Consider the following 10,131-nt stretch of genomic DNA (forward strand, 5'->3'; position numbering starts at 1 on the left):
GACAATTCAGGGGTCAATGAGATGGCATTTTTCTGCCTGTGTTGACCTGCACGTTGTCTGCATTGCATTGATGGGGAGATGATGGTCTGTGACCTCGTGTCAGTGAGAGACAGGTCTTTTTTACAGACATACAGACTAGTCCAATGCTACTGGGTACATCTCACACACACACACACACACACACGCGATTGGGTTTGATCCCAGGTTGTATAAGCAGCGTGCCACAAGACTAGCTTATTAGCATGCTGAGCTATACCCTAGGCGTTAGCTCAGAGGGCCAACACAAGTCTTCCGGTCTCAGGCAAGGTTACTCATCACAATGTGTGGTTCACTGAACCAGCTCTGCTACGCAAGCACACCAAGCCAAGAGCGTGACAAAACCAAACCCTCTCATTCCATACTGTGACACTCCCTCCCTGTAACAGTAACTCAGTATCTCTTCACCATGGCCAGTATTGACTCCCTCTCTCCACTGCATTCATTCTCTCTCTCTCTCTCTCGCTCCCACCATCGCTCTATTTTTCTCACTGACTCTTTCAGATCAGACTGTCCCGCATTCCTGGAATTCCGTATGTTAGAATTCCGTATGTTAGAAATTCCATCGGGCTACTGCGGCCTCTAGAGCCTGTTCCTTCCACTCCCTATTTTCTATCCTTCTATCTTTCACCCTCCTTCTCTCTACCTCCACCTACCTCTCTCTCACCCAACTCATCCCTCCATCTAGCTGCTGCACTCTCGAAAGCTGTGTGATCTTTTCACAGTCCTGTCCACCCATTCCTTCTCTCTAACCTCACTCTCTCCCCGTTCGTAATCTTGCATCACTGTTTTGATATCAAATCTATATGTTGTGATTTCACTGCGTCTTTGCTTGTCTACTTTTGCCATCACTCTTACCAAAACCTCTCTTCTTTTTCTTCCTTCCCCCTCTCTTTGTCTGTCTGTCTCCCTTCTCAGTCTCTCCTCTTTCTTCCTCTCCCTCCATGCCTCTACCCCCTTTCTCCCCCCCCTCTCTTACCTCTTCTAATGAGTTAATCAGCAGACAGAGGCCGAACCCTAAGGCCACAGGACAGAAGGGGAAGGGGGTCTTGAGATGAGGCCCTGGATTCCTGTTGACTAGTGATGCTCCGATCTGATCGGCGCCGATCGGTATCGGCCGATATGGCCTTGATCGGTTTTGATCGGAGTTCTCAAAACGGCCGATCAAACACGACCGATCTACAAAATGGCGTCGCCAGTCTGGAAATATTACACAGTGTCGGAAAGAGACAACAAATATGCCGTTTGTAATGTCTGCTCAAAAGAAATACCTCGCGGAGGAACGCACGCAAGGTCTTTCAATACCACGAATATCATACGGCATTTGCTGCGTTCGTCGATTCGCTCAGAGAGCGCCGAAGCGCACACTGGGCTCGACGTCATAAAGGGACCGAGTGCTTTGATTGGACGAGAGGCGTTCCACGAGTGCTGGTCAGAGTTCCAGCGCGACTTCACGAGCGTAGTGTAGGTAGTGTGCAGCGACGTCATGTGACCCCGCGAGCAGGAAGTCACTTGGCCCATAGCAACAATTATTAGCGCGTGAGTTTTAGGTCTTCCTCTGTGCACCTTGCACAAGTGTAGATAGCGAGCGACTTTTCAGCAGCAGGACATATTTTAGATGATAAGAGGAACAGGCTGAGTGCCAAAAACGCTGAGAAGCTTGTATTTCTCAAGGCTAATCTGTCAGTGATGCTGCTTAATCAGAAGTAAGGTTTGAGTCTGAAATCTCCTTAGGTGCAATGTTTTGTTTTTTTGTTTTATTGATTATTGCTGACTTGCTGTCTTATCTCCTCCTAAATATGACTTGAAACTGACTGACTTGAAACAGTATTTTATATTTGGCTATAGCCTGTTTATGTTGCAGTTTAGTTTGGGTATGTTTATTGTTCCTCAGGAAAGCTACAGTATACAGTATAAGCTCCAAGTTCTCTAAGAGCCCCTAGTTCCTCTCATTCGAGTGGAATGTTGCACATTTGATGTGACAGTGTACATGTTATTTATTATGATTTTTATTTTCACATTTTATTTGTTTTTCCTGAAGTAAGCTACAGGTGGTTGTGAATTCAATAAAACAGATGGTCGTCAATTCATGATACTTTCTCATCTCCTAATTTCATTTAAATACTTAATATACAATGTCAATGGTGTTAAGAATAATTAAAAACATAAATAATGCTACACAATAAATAGAATGCTTCAATTGCCATTTTCGACGCTGTGATCGGTGATCGGTGATATCGGATCGGCAGATCACTGATTCCAGTGATCGGTGATCGGTGATCGGCACCAAAAACCCTGATCGGAGCATCTCTACTGTTGACCTAAACATAAAATAATATACTATGTAACTAACACATGCAAAATCGGATATTTGACTGAAGAGACAGAGTTCCACCTTTATGGGTGCTAAGAGACGAACAGCAGCAGCAGAAAGGGAGATGGGACCTAGATATGATACAGTAGAGGAGATAGACACATGTAGAGCAGATGGACACATAAGATGGAGGAAGAGAGCAGAGGGGGGGGGAGTGGAGAATGAGATGGAGAAGGGGAATAAAGAAGAGTAGAGTAATATAGAGAAATGGAATGTAGAGAGGGATAAGATGAGCAGAGGAGGGACACATAAGATGGAGGGAGGGAGAAGAAACATTTGATAAAGATGAGAGTGTAAGATAGAGAGACTGAGAGTAGAGGGATAAGATGGAGGGAGTGAAGGGGGAGGACAAGACGTCTCCATAAATCGTCCTGGGCAGAGATCACACACCCTGGACCGGCCTTAGGGCTCAGATAAAGCAGAGAGACAGTAGGCACAGAGCCATAATATATACCTGATCTATTCATTAACAAACAGCTACACGCCTATGCACAAGCATCCACGAATACAGCTATTCAACACTAGTACACCCATCCACTAAATAACTACTATAAAAAGGCCTTTGAGATGCATTGTGATGAAAATGTAGCAGCGCCAAGACCATTACAAGCTGCAATTGCATACTATGTGCACCCATGTAGTGTTGGCTACACACAAGCACACTCACGTTAGATTTAAGATGTAATCGTGGCTCTTGGCAGACCTATAACTTCTCCATTGCTCCCAGGGTAAGAAGCCGTTTTCAAACTTGTATTCTAAGTGGCCTACATTACTGTATTTGCTTAAAATATATTCTATGTAGGCTAATATGGGCCCTGTTGAAAATGACTCAACCAAAAAGGTACTATGTAATCACAGCTCCACAAATGCAATCAATAGTGAGTAATTTCGATGCAATGCGGAAGTAAATGGACATTGGAGAAGACAGACTAAAATAGAACACACACACACAGACACACAGACAGACAGACAGACACACAGACAGACACACAGACAGACACACAGACAGACAGACAGACAGACACAGACAGACAGACAGACACACACACACACACACACAGACACACACACACACACACACAGACACACACACACGTCACACGCACACACACACACACACAGACACACGGACAGACAGACAGACAGACAGACAGACACACACACACACACACACAGACACACACACACACACACACACACACACACACACACACACACACTAGAAAGAGCAAATATTACAGAAGAATTTGACAACTTCTTGGTTCTGACGTGTTGATCTAGTGTTGGGTGTGGCCCTGTGGAATGTGCTCGCTGACCCCAAACTCTAGACTGTTGATTCTCTCCTGGGAACAGTGACAGGGGAGGTGGCTTTACACAAAGGGGACATGACATCTAGCGCAATGCCGTCAATAATAAGACATTCTGAAACAGCATACTCTGCATAGCTCTAAGACCCACACATGGTATACCGTTTTTAAGTAGGCATCGACGACGAGTCCAATTTTCACGAAACCCCCCGAATCCCTACGGAGAGTCGCGGTCGTTTAACCTACCAATCGTGAGGTTAGAATGATAAGGTTCTATCTCCGTTTAGAATGCTATCTCCGTTTAGAATGATAAGGTTCTATCTCCGTTTAGAATGATAAGGTTCTATCTCCGTTTAGGGTAGTTCAGAGATAAATTTGAGCGTCAAAGTTTTTACATTCCATTATGTTTTGTGAGATGGAACCTTTGTATTTGATGAATTACTAACTCAAAAATGTCAACATTTAAAAAAATAACACCACACAGGCATTAATAAACACCTAATGGATCAGATTATGTAAAAAAGTCAATTTTGACAAAAATGGAGATAGAACCTTATAATTCTAACGTCACGAACTTCTGGGTGCTCTCCGAATGAACAGGTCCGATTCCCCGCCCTCCGCCCTCCGGCGCGTAAACCATCGACGCGCTTACTTACAGGAACGATGGGTGTTTCCCGGCTGGGCGCAAATCCGCTTCACTGTCTTGAGCTAATATGGACATGAGATTGTTTCATAACCCGGCCGGTGTGCGTAAAATGTAGAAATGTTGTTCTGATGAATAGGCTATAAAAGTGACATTATAATTAAAACAGTTATAACGCATAGCACATGGGCGATGCGCGCCCCCAGACAGTACGCACAAGGCAAGCTTGTGATATATAATAGCGCATTCCTGCGATGTAACTCCATACGATTATGTAAGATTATACCCCACCCACCGCTGTATGTAGGGCTAAGCCTAGAACACTTCTTATTATGCGTTATGCTATAGTCTTCTATGCCACTTACTTGGAGATGGCATCAGGCGACATCAGTGCGACATTCCGGGCAGGTTGGCATGTCTCATGCATGGTGACTTTGCAGAGTGTTGGCGACTTTAATAAGCCCTGGGAATGGGGAGGACAGAAGGTTCCCGACCCACCCCTTATTCTCATGACACACTCTCGAGCTGCCACGCTATCTTACAGAGTCTATGCAATGCATGCGACATTCTGCCAACAGTTATATTATATAGCCATTACTGCTATGTGACGATTTACATATATTAGGTATAACTGTGTTCTATTAATTCGAGTGTAGGCCAAACCTGTGTATGAAAGAAAGAAATAAGTTGATCCTCTACTTTACGGTGGACAGGCCTCTATCGCCCTTTTTTTTGCATTTATAAACTGGTTTTTTTAGGACGTTTTTTTTAACGCTTTTCCAATAAATCGGGTCATCGAGTAGGCCTATGTCTCCACATTTACACCAGCAGAAAGGGGGTTGATCGGTCAAAATCGATTCGCAGGAGCCCCTCTTCTCAATCGTGGCCCCACCTTGACCATCGTTTTACGCACATTCGCGAATGCCCGAATGGTTAGAATTAGAAAGTGCCTCACCTTAATAATCCCGAGCGCAATTCATGATGCTATTACACACACATCACACACACCGATAGGTCTTATAGTAAACATGATTAAAAGACACATCGGTAAAGGGGAGCTTACTTCTTTTCTGCTTTAGAGAGCGGTGGGGAGTATTGCCTGTGCCTGGATCGCTCGCCGGCTTTTCGGGACTCTCGTACGACGCTCCCTCACTCCGATCAGCTGGCAGCGCGGTGACGCACTCTGCCCAAGCTGGCCAATCAGAATCCCAGTCTGCCCAAGCTGGCCAATGAGAATCCCACGTCAAAAGACATTATCTGACGTTAGTACGCAACGCCCCCTCCTGTGAAATACGAATGCTCTATGGCTGTGTTCGAAATGGCATGCTAGCATACTGCATACTAGCATACTCAATTAGTATATACTGCATACTGCTTACTAAATTCATAATAAGTATGCCAATACCAGCCGACCGAAAATCTAGTATACATTTCTTGCATACTCAAATTTCACATACTCTACAGTGTGAACGCACTGCATACTCAACATCTATGTAATATCTAGTATGAGTAGTATGCTAGTATGCCATTCCGAACACAGCCCATGTTCAACTCCAACCAATAAATTCCCTGCATGCCCATGCCTCTTACCTAACCAATAGAATAAGGGAGGAATGATCGACTTTTCTGGAAAAGTTCCATAGGAATCACTTGATTCATTAGATTCTATACGCACAAGGTTTTTCATTCAATGTCCTATATGTAGGTCTTACTTGACGAAGACAGCTCAGAAAGAGTTAGTTGGAACAAAGTGCCCCCCTCCTTTGTAGGCCTACTACTTGTCCTTTGAGTAAAGAGAGAGATGAAGATACATGGAGAAAGTGTATCAAGGGTCCTCATCATTTCCATACTTAATTTCATTAAGAAATCTTATGATGGTAGTCTCACTGGATTCTGGGTTAGGAGATAGTTAGTGGAAACTATGAAAGTACCTTTTATACACAGTGTAGACACTATAGATCACTTCTTTGAGGCAGTCAAAAGCTGTGGTGCCCCTAACTGCTAGTTTGAGAATGAGATGAAATACAATATTTATGAGTGGCATAGCCCGCAAAACGAAACATGCTGGTCTAAGAGCCTGTAAGGGGCCTCCTGTGATGTCAGCATGTCAAGGTGAACTTGTTAGCCTTTCCAAACCATGCACAGAGGTGGATCAGCTCTGTCTCTCTCCTCCCTCCTCTCTACTTCTTCTCTTTCTCCCCACCCCCTCTGTCCTTCTGCTCCAGAAACTGTCATCTCCAGATGTAGGTTGATCTGTCTTTAGTCCTGCCACTGTGGCTCGGTGAGTCAGCAGAAGTGTGTGTGTGTGTGTGTGTGTGTGTGTGTGTGTGTGTGTGTGTGTGTGTGTGTGAAACTGTCAGTGTGTAGCTCAGCCTACAGTACCTGAGTCTTTGATAGAAATGATAAAGCATGTAAGATAGACAGGCAGGCAGGCAGGCAGGCAGGCAGGCAGGCAGGCAGGCAGGCAGGCAGGCAGGCAGGCAGGCAGGCAGGCAGGCAGGCAGGCAGACAGACACGTAGATAGATGGATGGATGGATAGATAGTTAGATAGATAGATAGAGAGAGTTAGATAGATAGATACTGTAGATTGATACTGTAGATAGATAGATACATAGATGCATTGGTAGATAGATATTGTAGATAGATAGATAGATAGATAGAGAGAGTTAGATAGATAGATAGATACATAGATAGATAGATAGATAGATAGATACATAGATAGATAGATAGATAGATAGATAGATAGATAGATAGATAGATAGATAGATAGATAGATACATAGATAGATAGATAGATAGATAGATAGATAGATAGATAGATAGGGTAATATGACTTGCCTTATCTGAGTCCTGTGGCTTTAAGATTGAACAGCGTCATGAGAGCTGCCGCCGCTGCTTCCTCACTGTCACCTGACGGTGTAAAACACAGTAACCCCTCACGCCACCCAGTCAGCTGTCTCACTCCCACACCCTGCGGGTTATTTCCCTGTTTCTTTCCACTCGGAGACACACACTGTAGAATGACTAAACAGCCAGACCCAAGCATGCGTCTGGTCAATGGGGATTATGAAATGAGTACACAGTACCGGTACTAGACAGAGGTGTCAGAGACAGGGGCTGTGTGAGGGTTTCTGACCTATTAGTCACTGTCAAGTTGATAGCTTAGCTACTGTGCTGTGCTGCACATTCCTGGAACTTACCGTGCACTCTGAGAACTAAGGCCTACTGTTCTCCCTCAAGGAGCAGCCCTTTGAACAGCTGGGTCTGTCTATTCACAAGTTCCAGTTTATTAGGATGTACGCACATGGCAGTCGACATGAAAACGTTTATTCATGCATATTTTACACATGATCCGATTAAAATCAAGCAATCACATCAAAATATATAAACATCAAGGACAACAGCTGTTGTACTGTGACGCCACCGTTTAAGACGGTTACGTTTGCCTCCATCCCTTCCTGTTACATCTACATTACGTGTCTGATGGTATCATTCAACACCAATGATCCCATCCCCATACTTATCCTTAACAATTAAAATGAAATGTGTACCATGCTCCTGCAGTTATTACAACCCCGCAGGAATGCTAAAGATGTATGGGGACGCGCGGCGTGGGTGCAGGCTGATCTCTGCTTTGGCTCGGAAACTTGGGTCTATTCTTAGCTCAGGTGGGCTCTGGGTATAATAGCCCACAGACGGAACATAGCGCCCAGGAGCCAAACTTAGCAGCGGCTAGAAATATGGTGACGGTGCAGGGCAGAAATACGATGGAAACTCCTGGGGAAATACCCCGGACGCTGCTGCTTGCTGCTGATGCTCAAATGGGCTACATTCCAATCTGAAAACCCCACTCCCTCTCCCCTCTGCTCAGGGATATTACAGTTTGGAATCAAACCAAGGGATAGAATTATTCTAATGGCCTTTATGCTTTATCACATGACTGTATTGGTAAATGACAAATCAGATTTTTTTTACATGATTGGTAAAGGCCTGAGAAGACTTTACGGGAAGACATGAGATAATTGCATTGCCATCACAGACCAAAGATAATGTTCTTGCGTAGATAGCCTTGGATTACTAGATACACATTGATAGCCTGACTTCACTGCCAACATGAAAGCAGAGTAGAAATCCAGAGCAGCCAAAACTGGTGCATTAACTAACAGAGACTTGGCCCCCTCGGCCCCTTGGCCCCCTCGGCCCCTTGGCCCCCTCGGCCCCTTGGCCCCCCCTTGGCCCCTTTGCCTGCTGACACTGTTGTGTCCAAACAAAATAAACCTCGGCACTCAAAAGATCCGTTTGGTAAACCAGACAATACCAGATTCACAAATCTCTGGAAAGTTGAGGGAGCATTTCTCATCCCAAAGGCCATAACCGAGTATATCCAAAGTCCATCTGGAGTGACAAAAGCAGAAATCTCTTTAGCGCGGTCGGTCAGTGAGTGGAACTTGCCAGTAGCCCTTTAGTAAATATAACTTACTGACTTGATACTTGGCTGGCCCCACCTGATCAATGCAGTCATCCATCCTAGGCAAGAGAAAAGAGTCAACCATAGTCAAGGCATTGACCTTACAGTAATCTGTACAAAGTCGGTACGTACCATCAGGTTTTGGGACAAGAAGACAGGGCGAGAACATGGTATTGCTTCTTCTTCGTCGTATGGGTAGTTGTTTTCCTCTCCACTCCACCAGGCTCGGGGCCGAGGGGCTACCCTTTTACCACCCCGAGACCTGGTTGAGGGGCTCACCCGGGCTATATTTCTGGACACCCCTCCAGAAGCCACGTCATCGTCTCGTCATCTAATACCGACAGACCATGCATCCTGTTGGGGGGGTGGTACACCGGGCAATCCAGGATAACATGGTCTGCGGTTTGGTCCTCTGCACCACACTCGCACGGCGCATTTGGGGCCAAGCCCCATCTGTGCATTGATGAGCGGAAACGCCCGACGCCTGTCCGAAGACGATTGAGCCTCACCCAGGATAGCTTTGGTATTGCTGAACCTAGCCAAAGTGCCTGGTGCTCAACCCTGCTTATAAGCAATTTCCTTCTGCAGGAGGTTACGCTTCACAGGATTGGCATGGTGATGGTGCTCTTTAATGGGAGAGGCATCACCTCCTACATCAATGTCATGAACGATCAAGGTGTTCTGGCAAGGGACATCAGAAAATAGGGACTGAGGAGACATCAAAGGGGCAACGAGTGTGGTCTTCTCCGAATCAGACAAATGAGACGAATGACTATCAAGGTTGGCAAGGACTTCAGAATTCTAGTCTGGAACTCAAGACTCCAACTCTTCTGGTACCTCACTCATCTCAGTAGGGACACAAGATATTAGATAACACCAGCACTAGTTCTAACATCTTGCACGCTGGCAATGTCTCTGGAGCAATACCCCTTCAACATAACCATGTGGCACCTGTTAGGATATATATTTTTAGGTTTATATATATATATATAAGGTTTTATTGTTCATTTTTGTAGCACCATCTGCTCAGCTATGATGTTGGGTATCTTATCAGTTTTCCTGTTTTAATAGGCACGTTAACACTCAATTCATAGTTTTAGCCCAATATAATCAAGGCCATTAGGTATTACATCATAGTGGCCAAAAGGGGGAAGGACTCTGTGCTTCCTAAACGTATAATACCATGTAAAATCTGAAGTGAACAACCTTGCCTCCTGAGACCGCCTCAAGAGTTAGGTCCAGCTGAATGCATCTCTGTACTCTACATGTGATTTTCAATAAATATACCAAGTGTGCAACAGAG

Source organism: Nansenia antarctica (genome assembly GCF_963989245.1).
Source record: "Nansenia antarctica genome assembly, chromosome: 20".
NCBI classification, from domain to species: domain Eukaryota; kingdom Metazoa; phylum Chordata; class Actinopteri; order Argentiniformes; family Microstomatidae; genus Nansenia; species Nansenia antarctica.